The sequence below is a fragment of the Lissotriton vulgaris genome, chromosome 7, assembly GCF_964263255.1.
Source record: "Lissotriton vulgaris chromosome 7, aLisVul1.2, whole genome shotgun sequence".
In the NCBI taxonomy this organism is placed as follows: domain Eukaryota; kingdom Metazoa; phylum Chordata; class Amphibia; order Caudata; family Salamandridae; genus Lissotriton; species Lissotriton vulgaris.
The window spans coordinates 1424924857-1424944313 of record NC_141695.1 but is presented as its reverse complement, the minus strand read 5'-3'; the positions used below and the strand labels follow the sequence as shown (position 1 = coordinate 1424944313).

The 19457-nt window shown below is 45.3% G+C and overlaps 1 protein-coding gene across 2 annotated transcripts in view; it reads right to left on the bottom strand.

Moving 5' to 3' along the window:
* LOC147705755 (band 4.1-like protein 1) overlaps nucleotides 1-18771 on the bottom strand; it is a 644658-nt gene extending 625887 nt beyond the window's left edge. For both annotated transcript variants that reach the window (XM_086932199.1, XM_086932200.1), the window contains exon 1: nucleotides 18438-18771. The gene's annotated coding sequence lies outside the window, so the exon portion shown is untranslated. The remainder of the gene's footprint in view (nucleotides 1-18437) is intronic.
* Between the last annotated feature and the right edge of the window lie 686 nt (nucleotides 18772-19457).

Here is a 19457-nt window from a genome sequence, read left to right as displayed (position 1 = left end):
GGTATGTGCAAGTTAAGGGGAGAAAACAGTTAGGTCTCCATTATCAGGCTCAGGGTATTTTTTTATGCGGGTGAAATTCTGCATAATTACTGATTATTGAATTTGCTCCATCTCCATGGGTGAGTGGAGACAAGGGAAGAAGAGGGTAGGACGTGAAACAGTAAGTGAAAGGAGTAGAGAGTTCTAGCTCCATGCCCATAACGAGGTTTCATCCAAGAGCAAGAGACTGTGCGGAAGAGATGGAAGTAGGACGTTCTGCAGATAGTGCTCTCGGCTTTTGTTGAACAGTGATCCATTCAAAACCCATCATGCTAGAGGCCTCAGAGGCAAAAAAAACCTTGAGTGAGCAGCAAAACTTAGTCTTGGCATTCTATGGTGAAAATACTAAGATAAAGACCTCAGTTCAAGGATACGGCAGGTCACTAGATGGTTAAAGGAGAATAATATGGCCTATGCCTGCACTGCAGAGTTTTTCTGGTACTCTTCGGACTGTACAAATGGGCCTGACCCCTCAGGGCTCACTACGCTTTCCAATGAGCTTTCACATGGGTTGCTTGGGAATCATCAGGAGAGCTAGCTTGGGTTACACTTTCCAGTTGAATCTGACATGCCACATTGAGAATCCAGAAAGACCTGGCTGCCTTGCCTCAGGATGCAGGAGCACAGGACTTCTGTTTTTTGCTCTGGAGGCATATGAGTAGAGACCCGACAAGATGCGATTTGTAGACGGAACACACAAACGCTCTTTAAATTGATGCTCTACAATATATTTCACAGAAAGGTATGCAGAAGTTCTCTGTGGGCAAGGATCAACAAGTATTTACAGAATATTAGAAAAATGTCAGTGGGAGTATTCAAGTGCACTTTCATTGAGTTCCTTCATGTACCAGTTCAAGGCAAGTGTGAAATTGCTGCCCATCGTCTGATGTATCTTGTTGTTTGAACATGTAGCTATGTGTCGTCAGCCTACATTTAATAAACATCGTTGTAGGAACTGATGATTGGGTGATGCTGTATGTGCTAAGTATTAACCATCAGATTGTTGGAAGTAGGGATACACTAGAATCTTTCACAGAGGAAATGAGACTGGTAACTAGATATAATAAGATTGTGAAGTAAGGAGAACATGAGGTCAAAGCTATACTCCTTGGAGTGTGTTTGTTTCTCCATTAAGTATGTGATGTCTAAGTTGTTTACATCCCTCTCCAGCACCCGTCGTACTGAAACTAAAAGCCGGGTGGTTAAATTGTAGATCCATGCCTAAACACGCACTGGATATTTTCAGTCCTTCAAAGACAATAACTGGGAATTTCTGTTTCTGACGGAGACTTGGCTCCAGGATGACACCAACCCCGCTCTATCCTTGACTATCCCTGAAAACTATGGTATTGTGCCAACAGGTCCAATGGGAAACTGGGTTGTGGAGTTGCTAAGATTTATAAATCAAGATGGGTGTTAGCAGCCTCTAACTTTGATCAGGTAGATTCCATCGAGGGTTTATCTTTTTGTATTAAACTCTCACCATCCTCCTCTTGCTCAGGTTTGTTGCTTTATAGGCCCCCTAACTCTAGCCTTAACTAAGTTCCCATCCTGGTGGATTAAATCTTCCAGGCTAGTATACACTACTCTACTTTTATTATGCTGGGGGATTTGAATCTGCATGCGGATGACTAATCCTGTTCTCATAGCTCCAATTTTATTTCCACATTAGCCGGGTGCAATCTGATACAACAGGTATCTCAGCCAACCCACACAGCAGGTCATATATTGGGCTTGATTTGTACTACTCTTCCTGAGATCATTGTTCATTCTCCGCTGCCAGTAGCATGGTCAGATAATTTTTTGATCTATTTTTTACTTCAGCTAACTGGCACTGGCAGAGTCAGCTCCATCCCTAAAGAGTCCAGTAGAAATTGGAGGAGAGCTACCCCAGAGCACCTTACACAACATCTAAGGGACTCCACTCCCATCCTCTCTAGCCATCTCAATGACAGATTCCTAAAGCTGAATAAATGGGTTGTTGATGCGCTTGATTGCCTTGCCCCTTTGAAAGAAATAAAGTCACTCAAAGCTCTACCCTCGGCTCCATGGTATTCGGAGGAGCTCAGAATAAAGGAATCGGAATGCAAAAAAGTAGAGCACTGCTGGAGACTTACCTACTCTGCGGCTAGTAAGGCAAGCTATTGTGCAGCGCTTAAAGAATACCGCAAACTCCTTATTGAATACAAAAGAGATTTCCTTCCCGTTCAAATTAATAATGCAAAAAATTCCTTTTTAAAATTGTAAAATCTTTCACTGACTCTTCAGCGCTTACCCCCCCCCCCCCTCAGAAGTTATGCAATCAACTTTCTGAGTTTTTCGAGGAATAAATCTTGGTGATCTATGCTTCCTTTCCTGAACCACCTGAAGTATCCTAGATCTCTACAGAGATTCATCCAAAGCTGACCCCCAGTATTGTGCTTTCAGATTTTGCTGATGTCTCTGCTGAAGCCTCCCTCCTTGAGTTGCAAAAGTACAAATCTGGTTCCTCAAGTGACCCCTGGCCAGCTAAACAATATAGCGCTCTGGCAGAACTCCTCAACCCCCATTTAAATTCTATTTGGAACTCTTCACTTAGACAGGGTATTTATCCTGCAGTTTGGAAACTTGCTTTTCTCTTGCCCATCTTAAAAAAAGCGACCGCGGATCCAGATATTACTAGTAACTACAGACCTATCTCGCTGTTACCTGCCCCTGCTAAGGTCTTAGAAAAACTAGTGTATCAGCAATTGGCCAGCTTTAATGAGACCAATGATCTTCTTTACAACTCTCAATCTGGCTTTCACCCCGGCTATAGCACGGAATGAGCACTGATTGAAATGGCTGATTCAATACGCTGGGCGATCAATGAAAGATCTAAGGCGGTGTTGGTGCTGCTGGACTTGTCCGCAGCATTCAACACCGTCTCCCATTCTATCCTCTTAAATCGACTTAGGGATATTGGCATTCAGGGCACAGTGCTGAACTGGATATCATCTTTCTCATCTAACCGTAAACAACAGGTCCGGACCCACCCTTTTATCTCCCCTGTCAAACCCCTTAAATGGGGTGTGCCTCAGGGCTCGGCCCTGAGTCCGCTTCTTTTTAATGTGTATTTGACCCCTCTGGCAGAATTGATCTCAAAAACTGGGATTAAAATTATATCATATGCAGATGAAACCCAGTTATTGTTTAACTTTCAGGATGTGTCCGCCTCCACCTTTGAGCCGCTAAAAGACTGCCTTAAGAACACCGCAGCCTGGATGGACCGTAGGTTTTTAAAACTCAACGCAGATAAGACTGAGATCTTATTTTTTAATCAACCGTCTCCCCTTTCGCTGAAATTGTGGTGGCCTGATGATTTAGGAACTGCACCCCTACCCAAGGATTCGATCAAGAATCTAGGCGTCAGATGGGACAAACAGTTGTCCCTATCTACGCAGGTCCAAACGGTTTCAGCTGCTTGCTTCAGCAAAATTAAAATCATTAAAATATGTATTAATTATCTGCCCAATGCAACCTGTAAAACCGTGGTCCATGCGCTGATAACCTCCCATCTGGATTATGATAATGGATTATATCTGGGTCTCTCTCTTATTTATTTATTTATTTATGAAGCTTGTAGAGCGCACGGCTACCCCCAAAGGGGGTGTCCCAGCGCTAAAGACTGCAGGCTCAGAAAAGGAGAACCATTGGAAATAATTTTGAGAAAAGGAAAACAGCCAAGTTTTCAATTTACTGCGAAAAAGAGATTCAGAGGAGATGAATCTCAGGTCAAGTGGAAGGCTATTCCAGAGTTTGGCGGTCATTACACCAAACGCTCTACCGCCCATTCTGGAACGGCGAAAGCGAGGGACAATCAGGAGACGCAGACTGTTCGATCTCAAGGATCTGACCGATTGAGACAGTACAAGTTGCTTTTTCAAGGATCCTGTGCCGGAGCCATTAAGGGCACGAAAAGCAAGGGTCAACATCTTGAATTGAATGCGACAAGCAATGGGAAGCCAATGTAGCTTCTTGCGGTAGGATGCTACCAACTGACGATAGGGGATATTGCCAATCAGTCTCGCCGCCGCGTTCTGCACGATCTGCAGTCGCTCAATTTGGTACAGAGGGGCACTGGCATAAGGACTGTTGGCATAATCCAAATGAGAAGTAATTAGAGCATGAATGATGGTTCTGCGGGCATCCAAAGGAAGGTATGGGAAGATCTTTCTGATCATACGTAGTTTCGCGAAGCAGGCTGATGTGACCTTGTTAATTTGGGTTTTACATGAGAGAGCGTTATCAAATTGGAAGCCCAGGTTGCATACTGTTTGGACTGGGGTGGGAGGAGGATTGAGCACCGTTGGCCACCACAGACTAGCAGGCAGCAAAGTTTTCTGATTAAAAAATAAGACCTCCGTCTTATCGGTGTTAAGCCTAAAATGATTGGTGGTCATCCAGGAGCATATATTGTCCAAGCAATGGCGAAAACTGGCAAAGCTGGAGTCAGAGTGATCTCTAAATGAAAACACAAGCTGAGTGTCATCAGCATAAGAGATCACTCTGAGCCCCCAGGACTCCACCACCTTAGCCAGTGGGGCAAGATACACATTGAAAAACAGGGGGCTCAGGGCAGAGCCCTGATGGACACCACAAAGGAGGGGTTTACCCTCTGATTTAAAAGGTTTAAGAAAAACCTTCTGAGATCGTCCTTTGAGGAAGGAATCAATCCAGGTCAGCACAACGCCACCAATTCCAGTCTGACTCAGACGATCCAATAGTATCTCATGGGATACCGTATCAAAAGCAGCGGATAGGTCGAGGAGGACCAACATGGCCTCCTCGCCTCCATCCACACACTCACGGATCGTCTCAGATACTTCCAAGAGAGCAGTCTCAGTGCTGAAACCCGTTCTAAATCCGGATTGTGAATCGTGTAATAGTAAGTTGGTTTCTAAATATTCCGCCAGTTGTTGCTGCACTGTCCTTTCCAGAATTTTAGCCGGTTTGGGGAGGAGGGAAATAGGACGATAGTTACTAAATTGCGCTGGGTCCGCATCCACTTTTTTCAGGATGGGGACTAACATAGCCTCCTTCCAAACAGTCGGGAATTGGCCGGTGCGTAGGGATGTATTCCAAATAGAAAGGAATGGTCTGACCAGTAAAGGGGCCAAGTTACCCATAACCTTGGCAGGGATCGGGTCTAAAGGGGAACCCGATTTGCACTAGGTAAACAGCCTCAATGAGGACTCAATAGTCAACTCTTTAAAGGACTTCAAAGATACTTTTTCCAAGTCCCTATCACAGGGAATCGGAGGAGTCCAGTCAGTAGAGAAAGAAGATCTAATGTTATTGATTTTCTCTTGAAAATAGTCAGACAAACCATTACATAAGGCCTGGCTTGAGGAATTCTGAGGCACCATAGCGGGAGGATTGATAAAGTCCTTGACAATATTAAAAAGGGTTTTTGAGGAGTTATCTGCATTCTTGATTTGTAGAGAGAAAAAGTCTCTCATCGTAGATCGTTTTAGTTTCAGGAAGTTTTTTAAAGCAGTATTGTAAATAGTTTTAGACTCAAGGTCATAAGCAATGGAGTCAATAGCAAGCAGCAAAGAGGAATTGAGTTTGGACACACTTTCGTCAATGTCATTAGACAGGGGGTCCGGCTGATACGAGAATAAGGGATCCAAGGCGATACAGGTGACTTTATGCCATTTTCTCCCGTACTCCTTGCCGAGTGCAGCGGGCCTAGGTACCGAGGAGAGGGTTAGGTCAAAAGGGAGAAGGTGATGGTCTGACCAGGTGAGGGGGAGGGAGGGATGTACCCTAATATCCGAGTGATTGGAAAAGATTAAATCAAGAGTATGGCCCGCTACATGAGTTGGGCCCTGCACTAGTTGATACAAATTCAGACCCTGCATAGTTTCTAACAGCTCAGTGGCCTGCGAACATAGCGGGTTATCCACATGCAGATTAAAATCGCCAAGCACTATAAAGTGTGGATGTTTGAGGGAAAGATCTGCAATCAAGTGAACTAATAGCGTTAGAGAGAGGGCAGATGTATTGGGTGGGTTGTATACTAGAATACCAGCAAGAATTACAGCAGCTGAGTCTGAGATGGTAAAATACATGGCTTCAATCATTCCAATGTTCGTGAGTTTGCTGATAGTCAGATTAAGGTGTGATTTTAAAATGATAGCAAGACCCCCCCCCCCCAGTTTTACCACCTTCTCGATTAATACCCTTCAAGAGGTAACCCGGAGGAGTAGCTAGATGAATATCGGGATTAGAAGTGTCTCTTATCCATGACTCAGGACTCTTGGCCTGCTCCGCAGGCTTCAGACTGTACAAAATGTTGCGGCTCGACTGATCTGAGGAGTTCAGCTTCGTCACCATATCTCTCCCTATTTAAGCCAACTTCACTGGTTGCCCATTGCTAAGCGGATTGAATTTAAGGTTTTGACCTTAGCCTTTCCGGCAGGTAGAGGCAAAGGCTACTCTACTTAAGGAGGAGACTCTGTCCTTACCTTCAAACCAGACTTTTACGTTCTAACAACAAACACCTACTGGTCACCCCTCGTTTCTCAAAAGTTAGAATGGGAGGCAAATCTTTTGAGGTGGGGGCCACTAAATGTTGGAATAACTTATCTCTTCATTTACGCCTAATTCAATCAGATCCTGAGTTCTGCAAATCCCTTAAAACCTGGTTATTTAGCCGAATCAACTAGTTATGCGTCTTACTTCCCCTGCTCTCTGTCTGCTATAGCGCCGGAACACCCCGTTGGGGGTAGCTGTGCGCTCAATAAAATTCTTTAATATTTATTATTAAATAAGCTTAAGGGTTTGCTTAGGCAATACGATCAGGTTATCAGAACAAACAAGAAGGGAGATCTTGAGGGGTGATCCAAAATGGGGACTGGACACCAGAGAAAGCGTTGGTGGGCTCTAGGCGGATGCCAAAAGTAATGCTGGTTGTCCATAAATTCTAATGCAGACCAGATACAACAATTCGATTTTACTGCAGCTGCTGGTCCATCTTGTCGCTGTTTGCTCAGCGCCAAGATGCTCCTTCCGGAGCGATAGTCGCGCTATACAAATTCCAATAAATAAATAAATAAATAAATGTGGCTCTATTGCTAGTTGTGAGGAACACCTCTTCTACTGCCTTGGATGTTATCATGGGAGCTGTGAGGGGTATTACTACATTATTAATGCACTGTCCTTTGTGGCAGTAAATGGTGTGGTGTAATTGCCTCATCTGCTTATCCTTTTTATGATGCCATAGGAGTAGCTGTCACGGTGCTCTGCCTTAGGCACTTCCGTTGAATAACATTGATGCTGAACATTGCTTAGAGGCACTGAATCAAGCTGGAATCTATATGGTGGGATCAATTAATAAATCCTATATTAGGCAAAATGTAGGTTTATTCGTAACATCAGCTGAATTTACCCTTGCAGGGTATTCACAAAAGGATATCTATGAGCTGTAAATCTATTTACTCCAACATATGGACCTAAACTGCATATAAATGCTTGGGAATAAATATCAGGTGAGTGATGGGAAACTTTTCTATGCCATTTCCATGCTCAGTCTGTTTACTGCTTATGAGTGTTCCCTATAATTATTTCTAGCACATCTACTATTAAATTGGATAGCACATATACCCTGCAAATAATCTGCATTGGTGCAGTGGGACTTCCAAAATTTCTCTTTAGTGTGACAGGCTGCTGTATGAAAAAGTAGCTGCAGGGTCCACAGAATGTATAGGTTATTTCAATTATGGAATCGCAGCATGTGGTCTCTGGATTCACTACAAGTCCATTGAACAACTGAATGATCACTGTAGTATTAAACATTCTGCTGAATTTTGCAGGGCATGTGTTATAGAATGTGGTATGCTACCACAAAATGTGGGGACTATACTGGGCAATGTGGAGAGAGTGGCTAGATACTATGACAATCTAATAATATATTTTCTAATTTGCCCCTGGGGCTAACGCATTTTTTGCCAGTAATACATTTTCTAGGGAATGCACCAAGGATCAGATTGAACGTGTTTCAAAATGAGGACAGTTGCCTAAAAATAAATTTATCAGTTCTGTGGTTTATGCAATTTGAAAATTACCAACATAGGGTCATTGCTTTTGTTTGCTGAAAAGGCTACAGTGGTACTAAGTTAATGCCAGAATCCTTAAGGCCTCCTAGGAGCATGAAATCACAAAAGCAATAAAATAATATTCAATTAGTTCACTAACTAATACGAGTGAAGCTGGGCAATGTTAATTATCAAGATGGTGTCACAAAACATTTCTTCTAAGCTAATCCTCTATAAATGTCTTACTGCACATGATAAATCCATGGAAGGCTCCAGTAGCATACACATGTTTAATGGAGCGTGGAAATGTTATCCACAAATGCATTTTTTTAGGTCTTGCGCGTAGCGTTGCAGTGCACAGCACTGCAACGCTAGGCGCGAGACCTCTTGTATGGGTTCCAGAAAGCTAACCACATGCTTGTGCGTGTGGTTTTGCTTTCGCGGGCTGGCATTGGCTGTAGCGTGATTTTTTTTTTTAACATCATGCAATTGGGCAAAGGCGGGCGGATGTCCTGCCTTTGCTCCGCCCATTCCCGTCTGTGTCTAGGACGCGCATCAGCGCGGGGCACAGAAGACAGGCTCCCTTGCCCCCTCATTCACCTTTTCACATGGCACTTGTGCACTTCCTGAAACTCATTTGCTGTGAAATGAACCTTAAGTTTCGGTTTCATTTCTCGCTCCAGAGGCACCATGGCGGCTGCAAGCCCCCTCAACAGCCTGAAGGTCGACGCCTCTTGTCCCATCTGCCTGGTTTAAAGAGCTTCCTAGTCAGGATCGCGCCACGGCTCACCTCCCGGTCAGCCTCGGAAGTTAATGGTTCGCTCTATTCCATGACACAGATATGCTGTAGCTAACTTTAGAAACTACACGCGCTTCACTTCCTTCATCTGCAATGTTGGTACTTTGGACCGTACTCCTTAAGCTGTGACTATGACACATGAGCCCGACATGTGAAGCTGCACCGACTCCCCTCAGCGGCGACCCTTCCACCTAAGCCCGACTTATCTAGATGTCCGACTCTCCGCAGCAGTAGCCCAGGTACTAGAGCCAGGTTTTTTGCCATAAATTGCATTTGTTCTTTGTCAGGGGTGAACGGGTTGCAGGTGCTCTTTTTAACGTAAAATAAATCTAACATGCGACTTAGCATATTTTCCGCACTGTCCCTAGTTCAGTCCCTCATGCCGTTCTGCTTTCTGCGTCCCAGCCCCGCTGCCTCTGCTGAAAGCCTCCTCCACTCCAGTCACTTAACCCTAATATCTAATCTCTCTTCCATCTGTTGCTGACTGACTGCAGCTTGTATGAGCTGCTATTCTGCTGTCCCTGCCCCAGCCCTGCTTCTCTTGCTGAAAGCCTCCTCCACTCCAATCACTTAACCCTAATATCTGGCCCTCCATTCCTTCTGTTGCTAACTGGCTGCTGTTTGTCTCCGCTGCTGTTCTGCTCTGTCCACCCCAGCCCGCCGCCTCTGCTAAAAGCCTTCTTCACTACAGCCACTTAATCCTAATATCCGGCCCTCTCTTCCTTCTATTGCTGACTGACTGCTGTTTGTGTCAACTGCTGTTTTGCTGTCTACGCCCCAGCCCCGCTGCCTCTGCTGAAAGCCTCTTCCACGCCAGTCACTTAATCCAATAATATTAGGCTCTCTCTTCCTTCTGTTGCTGACTGGCTGCTGTTTGCCCGCTATGTTGCCATGTGCCCATGCATGTCTCCCACTGCACACTTGCACACCCCTGGTCACCTGTGTGTGCACTACAGGCCCCTGTCAAACTTGGCAGCCCAGGCCTCTGTTTTATGATGTTGCCACTCAATGCATGCTTCACTTTGCCTGTTCTCACAATGTTCCTCAGTACAGCGCTCTGATACCTGCTCAGGTGTGGTTAGCGCTTCATAAGAAAAATCACATGTAAATAAAGTAAGTCTGCTTTCATATAGGAGTAAAACAAACTGTAAGCTCTATCACAGGGGCCTTTAGAGATGGTTAGAGGGGCTGCTGGAAGTGACGCCAATTTGCGTGTCTTGTGACATCAAAGTTATAAGAGAGTGTGATGAAACAGATGGGGTTCCTTGTGCCCTGGGAAGGGGTAAACAGGGCACAGAAGCCAGTTTGCCTCACAGGACTCTCACCAGTAGGGGTGGGCGGAATTTGCGATATTGCGTTTCGCAAACTTCTGCGAAACGGCAAAAGATCTCCGCGAACACGCGGAGATTTTGTGTGTTCGCAGAGATTTTTGGGGGTGGGGTTTCTTTGTTAGTTTATAGTGCTTTTCCACGTCACAGCTGCATAAAGGGCCAGAAGAGTTGTCTCTCCAGTGACCATGTGTGTGTAACTTTGCCATCGCGCCAAAAGGTGCCGGGGTCCTTTGAGTAAACTGTCTATCATAGTGGGTAAAGTGCGGGAAGACGGTGCACACCGCTAGTGTGTGGGGCAGGGCCAAACGGACGGGCTTCTATGCGAGTTCACATGCCTCTTGTGTTTATAAAAAGTCAGAGACCGATCAGAGCAGCAAATGAGGAGAAAGAAGCTCCTGGTCACAGGAACAGCACGGGGATTGCGCTTGTGAAAGTCAAGGATGCAAAGGCCTCCATTAAGCATCACAGCTAATTTTCGACGGTAGATATGGGAAGAGAAAGCACACCTGCCCAGCCTTGACAAAGCTCACGATTTTTTTAGGCTGATTAATGAGTTACTGAATTTGAGCTTCAGCTCGGGCACCTGTAAGCGCTTCCTGTTGAGGTTTAATTTTTGTGACAGGAGCATCGTGCCACAATGAATCCTGCCCTGCATTTATATCCAAGAAAACGCCACCTTTTTGTGCGATACCTATACTCAACTGGAATACTTCCTACTGGCTAATCAGTAAGTGCTACCTCGTTGGGTAAATGTATAGTGCTTTTCCTACACTACAGCTGCGTAAAGGGCCAGAAGAGTTCTCTCCAGTGACCATGTGTGTATAACTTTGCCATCACGCCGAAGGGCGCCAGGGTCCCTTGAGTGAGCTGTATATCCTAGTGTGTAAAGGGCGAGAAGATGGTGCACACTGCTAGTGTATGGGGTGGGCTTCTATGTAGTTCACATGCCTCTTGTGTTTATAAAAGGTCAGAGACTGATCAGATCAGCAGATGATGAGAAAGAAGCTCCTGGTCACAGGAACTGCACGGGGATTGCTCTTGTGAAAGTCAAGGATGCAAAGGCCTCCATCATGCATCACAGCTAATTTTCGACGGTAGATATGGGGAGAAAGCACACCTGCCCAGCCTGTTTTTTTTATATCTGTTTTTTTTATATCTGTAAGTGCTTCCTGTTGAGGTTTAATTTTTGTGACAGGAGCACTGTGCCAGAAAGAATCCAGCCCTGCATATTTATCCAAGAAGACGCCACAGTTGCAAATTGCAATAGAATTTCTGTTCCGCCGTGGATCGCAGAAGTTTTGACATTTTCGCATTCCCCGCGGAACGCGGAAATGCCAAAATCTTGCAAGCGGAACAGAATTTGCGTCCACCCCTACTCACCAGACACAGGGCGAGGTATTCTGGGCAGAAACATTCATATTTTGTTGTCAAACAGCACCTGTGCGTGGCATTAGATGGCACTGGGGACCTATGTTTGACACCCTTAGTCCACATTTCAAACCTACCAGAACCCCCGCCCTTCAAATGGCGAATAAAAAGCACAAGGCTAGGTTGTTCCTTGGGGTGCTCTGCCCTGAAATGAATTAACACTGAAGAATAGCGTAAAAGAAGGCGGTGGGCTAGGGTGCACAGGGAAGGAAACAGCTGAAGGGAAAAAAAATTCAAAATGAAGAAAACCGGGAGAAGAGACAGGATAAACGAGTGTTTACCATGCAATAGCTCTAACATTTGCGAAAGGTTTAGCCATTGGCATTGTAAATGACAATGCCTTTAATTTATATTTTTTGCAAACCTACAAGCAGTGCATAAACAACTATTTGTACTTAGGGTCCTTGCTTACAAGAAGCAAGTGTGGCAATACAAGAAGTGCAGTTACTGCCAGCCCTACTTCTTGTAAGCAACAACTATAAGTACAAAGTGAATGTTTACACATTACTTGCAGGTTTTTTTTTTATGAAACACATAAATAAAAGGCTTTGTCATTTGCAATGCCAATAGCTCAAACTCTCGTAAATGCGAGACCTATTGCATTGCAAATGCTTGTTGTTTATTACTGTTAAGTTCCATAAGTTTAATTTGATTTACAAACCTTACAAATCATATATAATAGGGATATCTTTAGTTTTCTAAATCACTTTAAAAAATGCACAGTAATACATCCTTAAATATATTTACTCCACTGTAGTACCACATATCACTTTTGATATAAATGATCCTTCCTAGATCCCTACCACGTTCAATGGACTATTAATAATTCTATTGTATATTTTAAGAGTAAATACAGTTTCATAAGAAATAAGACATTTTCGAGATTTATTAATTAATGTAAACTGGAATTTTGACTAGACTTCATCAATGAAACAAAAATGTTTACATTACTAAATACAATGGTGTAAACAAAGTTACAGCATAAAACAAAATATTAATGCCTATTTGCATTCCTTGGCCAAACAAGAACATTGCCTTGCTTGGATAGCCAATCCCATGGAGGCAACCAGTAAAAACCAGCAAGAGAAAACTGACGTATGTGAAATGAAAACAAGATCTGCTTGCCTAAAAAGTCATGGAATTCCGAATAAAACTATATCCTAGACCAACTTTTGATGGCATACACATTTGCTGTAAGAAGGTAATTGATAGCTGAGAATATCGTCCAATCAGAGGTAATGAGTTTCAATTCCTATCTAAATTGAGAATTCGATATCACATTGCATTTTCAATGTATTGTGCATATTTGAGTTAAAGGATCATCAGTCCAAAACCTGTTGAAACACCTGAATGGGAAAATTAGTGTGTTAAGTTTGTGTAGAGCCAACAATATTTTATAAATGTTCGATAAACATGATTGCCATGGAATTCACTTACTTGAAACTAAATTCAACTGAGGTTGGTTGTAAGACAATAATGTTTTTAGGATTTGTTTTGGGATTTTTAGAACTTAACACATTGCTGGAACTGTGTCTATTAAGTCTTCTTCTTCCAATGGAAAAAGTAGTACAAGACTAATATTTCTACTCCTCAAACTGGTTTTTACAAATCATGAAATTGGAATACAATTGAACCCATCCATCCTAGAAAGACATCAGAATCAAAGCACTCTAATAGGAAGCGGTCCACAGCATGAAGGCACCAGAGACGAGTGGGCGCTGGGAGTGTAGTTTGCTTATATTGTGTAGATAAGTTACTATATATCTTAGATATGGTATCTGACTTGACGCCTCATGGCCGAGATGGTCCCAGCAAGAACTTCTGTTGTGTGGGTGCATATAAGCATTTTTCACGATGCTCACATTAGCAAATACCTGAAGTGTAAGATATTGGGAGCAATCTCAGTGTAAGAGTGAGAAAAGGTAAGAGGTTCGGAGAGTTGTACCTTGCTATTCCTGTAGAGATATACGAAGATGTGATGAAGACCTCCTGGCTCTCATATCTAACTGTCGCAATCTGATTGCAGCCCTGTTTAATGAATTTCTAGGGGAACTTAACAAAGTATCTCATCAACTGAGCATGGTTGCAAGTTTGTGTTTTTTTCTCTTTTGATTAGAATATTACATTTAACAAATAAATACCTCCCATTATTTTGTGAGGCTTATGATCTGGATTGCAATATGTTTTATTCCAAACAATCCTAAACTAAGCAGCATATATTTTTGTTTACTCAAACAATGAAAGAGGCAAATAATTGCAGAGATGTGTTTTTGGGCGGAGAAACCCCCCAAAAGAAAAACAAATGAAAATAATAGTTTCCATGAAGGTTTCGTGTCCTGCTATGTTGGTTCAGACACAGCATGGTGAGTCTGAGATCTCACAAGGAAGTACTCCCACACCATGCATTGGCATGCCTGCCTAAGGTTCTGAGAGAATCCACAGTCATCCACGGGAAACAACCTTTACAACGAAACTTTTACAACACACTACCATTACAACAAAACTTTTACAACGCAACATCCATTACATCGCATGCCATTACAAGGCAACCATTACAACTTATGACACTACAACTCATATCACTACAATGCATACCACTACAACGCATGTCATTACAACGCAGTCATTACAACGCATACCATTACAACGCATACTATTACAACGCATACCATCACAATGCATAGTACCGTTACACTGTCCAACACTTACCCTACTGTTGCACCCCCTGGAGTTAGAATAGTCATTTTTACCCCTACACTATCCAAAACTTACCCTACTGTTGTACCCCCCTGGAGTTAAAATAGTAATTTTTACCCCTACACTATCCAATACTTACCATACATGCAATGTAATGGTATGCTTTGTAAAGGTAGTATGCGTTGTAATGGAATGCGTTGTAAAGGTAGTTTTTAAAAATGTGTTGTAATGGCATGCGTTGTAATGGAATGCGTTGTAATGGATGTTACGTTGTAAAGGTATGCGTAGTAAAAGTATGCGTTGTAACGTCATACATTCCCATCCACCAGCCCAGGCAACTTCCATATTAACCTTCTAGTCGGGGTCCCCAGTCCCCAACAAACACCCATTACATGGGTTTTGATCGCAAAATAAAATTAATGCAATCTTTGTAACTTTTAAATTGTTCAACTGACCTTCATTAAGTAGTGTGAAGGACTGTGACAGTTTGGGAGGAATGATTAACACATCTATATCCCAAAAATATATCCATGATATATGTGCAGAAACCTACGACTTACAACATGTCTGTTTGACTAGAAAGGTGCATAGCAATTCATGGTTATTAATATTAAAAATACCTGTCATGAGAACCGTGGTCCAGGCAGCAATGATTTTCTCTTTTTCTGCTGCAGAATGTATGAGGTCAAAGCTGTGGTCTACTGGTACAGCACATATGAAACAACTCTGGTGTCTACATGTCTATCCAGGTATTGACGGAAGTCTACATTGCTATTGGCCAGGAATATTTCTAGTACCCCATGGCCTCCTGAACCCTAGCTTCACTGGGTGGCATTGCTGAAGGTTATGGTCAGCTGCCCAGGTCACTACCTTCCTACAATTTGGTACTTGCCAGAATACACACAGACCAGGCCAGCAGAGGCAACACGATGCACCTGTAGGGTCCTTCCTGGTCCACACTTTAACCCTTGGACAGAATAGTTTGTTTTAAACCCACACCTTGTCTCGTGCACAGCGATAAACCAATCATAGTGCCCATAGACAGGTTTTATGCTTTTACAAAATAGGACATTATAATAAAGTAAATCAAGAAATCACAATCACTGGTGGTCGACCCAGCAGTGGTGCCTGGTTCTAGGCACTGTGAGGACCCAACACCTTCTCGCATGATAGACAACTACTGAGGATGCTAGACATAGGCCTGGCATAACCCACACCCGCCAACCTTCTTTCCGCCACTCTACATGCGCTGGTCGCTCAAAGAAATCAGCAGCAATCTAAGTAGCACCGCACACTATTGGGGTTGTGGTTGCAAACCCTCTTCCGAGGGACACTTCAGGCTCAGGGTGTTTTAGTGGTAATCCCTCGTCAAAGAGCCACTGGCAGCTCTGGGTGTCATAGAAACAGCTCCTCGTTGTAGGATGCCTGAAAAGCTTGGGTGTGGTGAGGAACAACCCTTCCTCGCTGAGTGCTGTAAAAAGCAGTCCATGTTCTCTGAGCGCTATACAGCGCATGAAGGATTTGGCACAACCCCTTATCAGTTGGACACACAGGGCTTGAAGTGGGCCGGGTCCTGCCGATGCTCAGCCCTGAAAGGGCTTTCCATTTTTACCCTCACCAGAAGGATGAAAAAAAAGAATCTTAACTCTGCTGCAGTTCCACTGCTTAAAGCCTTTGATGTAACTTCAAAGAGGCTTGTTTTAGTTCTTTCAGTCTCATCATTGCAGAACTGAAGCATTTTCAATATTATATACAACAAAACCATAGTTGTTGCTTATTTATTTTATGCAACAATCATTGGCAAAGCCAATAGTCTTGGCTTGTTGTAGTTATAATGTTACTTGTTGTATCCATATTTCTGGATCCAATGACAGAAACATCAAAATTCCAGTCCGGCTGCAAACTATGCTAAACACAGATTTTTAGTTTAGGTGTTTTTAAGCCACGCCCTCAATTACATCGGCCACGCCCCCTTTGAGAGACCCTTAAGTTTTTTCCTCCATCTTAAATCCCTGCGGACACTGCAAGCTATAGGGACTGTGAGTGTCGCAACCCCTCCTCTCCGTGGCAGTGCACCCTCCGTTCCTGGTGCAGTGGTGATGGGCACTGGGCCCTGCCTTATCCCAGGAGCATTACATAGCTCTTGGGTTTTATAAATAATACCTTCTCTCACAAAATCCGCAAAATCCGGAAGCTGCGGGAGACAGATCTCCTTCCAGCAGCAAGAGCAGTGACAGCAGCCATCAATGGGAGCAGTAGGGGCAACCCCGCCTCCCAGGAACACTGCACAGCACTGCATATCGTAGGACATTCCCTCTTGTGGGGGACATCGGGCAGCGGTGGGAGATACCCAGAGAGCCTCTCACCCCACCAATGATGCTGACATAAAACCGCTCGCTTTACACTACAGCAGACGGGGAGTACTGACAGAAAAAAAACATTGCAAGGCTATATGGGGGGTGGGGGGGAATCAGGTAATACACAGGATCACGAATTCCGCTCCAGATATATTACTAGCCCCACCCTCAAATAAATAACCCAGGATATGTAATCAGGTCAGGCGTGCTGCGATGGGGAAGGGGGGGGGGGGGGGTGGTCGTGCGCCCACAGAGCCGAGAGAAGGGTGTCCACGGGGAATAATCCCGCAATGTAGCACTCGGAAAATCAGAGCAGACATCTGGCGTCAGGGCGGGCCCTGCGTTCACGCACGCGGCGGAAACGCACCTTGCACGCGCACCAGGGGACGCAGAGACACAAGATGGCAAACCTGGCTGGGGTTTGGATCAGCTGGAGGGGCGTGGCGGGCGAGGCCCGGGTGGGGAGGGCAGGGAGCGGAAAGCCGAGGAACGCACAAGGCGACTGAGCTCGATAATGTGTGCAGTGCTGCAAACGGCACCGCGTGCGTATTGTGAAGTGAGCGTAGTGCCACTCCATTGCAATGTGCAATGAGGGCGAGAGCATGTGCAGGGTGGTAGGTCATACGTTTTCATGAGCATTTTACCGAGTGCACGCGGCAAATTGGGGTAATGCTATGTGGAAGGTATCGAAGGACATCCATGATATAACATGTGTATTCACATTAAACATTCTTGATTTAGGCATGTAAAGACTGACATCACAAATGCATCTAAAGGTGCAACGCATAACATACCATAGTAACAAAGTAAAACGCCGTACTGCCACATGTACCCTATAAAGTATGCAATGTCAAAAAATAATGACAGTTGCCTTGTCAGGTGGAGAGCCGCACGTGAAAAGTGCCACATGACGTGTAATGTGACATCTGCCAGGCGTGCAAGGGTAAGAAGCCGCAGACACCGCTCTTCCCTCCCCCTACCACCCTATCTACGTGCCTTGGAGTAATGCACTCTCCATTCTCTCTATCCCCCAGGTTCATCGTCCCTCTGTCACAGCCCCATCACTCGCCACACATGTGCACCGAGTCCCTTCTACCTCCCCCGGCCTTCCTGACTCAGGCTTCCTCTGCTACCTGCACCACAATCTGCTCAGCTGCCGTCTCTTCCTCTCCACCCCTCCCTGCCGCCATCTCTCTTTGCCTTCCTGGTTCACATCTTCTCCTTTCGCCTTCCTTTACTTCTGCTTCTGTCCCTTCTGCCCTTCCTTCTCTTACCTACCGCAGCCTAGTTTTTTCCCCTCTGTCCTCCTAGCATCCTGAAGCTCGTGCCCTTCCTCTTTTTATTGCATTCACCCCTACTTCTTTCCTCTCTCTGCTTACCTCTCAAACACTATCCTTCCTTACCCCCTCCCCCTGCTCTCACTCGCCTTCCCTTGCTTCTTCGCCTTTCTCCTCCTCTCGTTTTCTTGCACTTTCATGTCTTCCTCTCTCTCCTTCCTTTCACGTCCCCCTTTTCTCTCCCTGTGCGTACTTTCACCTCTCCCTGCCCTGCCTTGCCTGCTCCCTCTCTCCACATCTGCCTCCTCCCCCACGCCCTCGCCTTACATCTCCCCTCCGTGTCTTCTACTCCCTCTCCCACGCCCTCCGCTTCTCCTGCCCCTGACCCGGGCTGCTCTCCTCCCGCCGACCACAGACAGGGCCCCCGGCGCCGCTTCCCCCGGCCTTACCTGCGGGAGGGGGTCGGGGCAGTCCGCCAGCCTCAAGCTATCCAGCGGTCCCGGGTGTTGTTCCTCATGTGGGACGGACAGGGGGGTTCCTGGCCGCACAGCCTCCCCCTGTGTGGATGCAGCGATCGATCAGTCCCAGACACGAAAACGCGAATAAATGGCAGCGATCAGAAAGAAAACAATCCCAGGCGTAAAAAGGCTGCCGTAAAAAATGGTAATCTCGGCGGCGATTTTTTTTCTTCTTCGTTTAAAAAAAAAAGTATATATAAATCAAAGCCAGATGCCACAAGGCGAAAAGATCCGGCTGATCTGGAAAACAGGGCTGAATCTGGACGAGGGAGGGAGGGAGATGACAGGGCGAGAGGGAGAGCGAGGGAGACGTCACGAGAGACTAAACCAACCTCCTAAACAGGAGCAGCAGAAAACACACAGATCTACTGTATTACAGCAAGGGGAACCCGGCGCTTCCAGGAATTACACCACCTAGTGCTTCGGTGAGGGATAGATCCTGTAATCAGCAGCTCCCGCAGGACCCACAGCTCACCAGGACAGAGCCAGCAACAGAGCAGCATGCAGCCTGACACTGGCCCCCAATGGAGGGTGGGCGCCTATTGCTACCCCCAGTGCCAGGTCAGTGACAGCAACAGCTAGGTGCCACATCCAAAGGTTAACTCGACAGCCGTCCGAAACAAGGCAGCTTCATAAATGTTGTGCCCTGACCCTTTGGTGGACACCAGGGCCCGAGGGTGATAGGTGGCCTTGCGCAGGGGCTGGCAGCGCTGCAGCAGGACATAGACACCGACACTGTGGTATTGTCGGAAGTGACGTGCTCGAGCGCGCGCACCCCTTTTATTGGACGCCGCAGGCGGATGTATGGGTGCGTGTGTGTGGTAAACTAGACCGCTACACAGACACTACATCCCTCCCCAACTTGCAATGTTTTTTTTTTTTAAACAAATAACGAGATAAACAGATGCAGTCTTACAACATGTCATATAAGAGCGCCTGGGTACTTGCGTG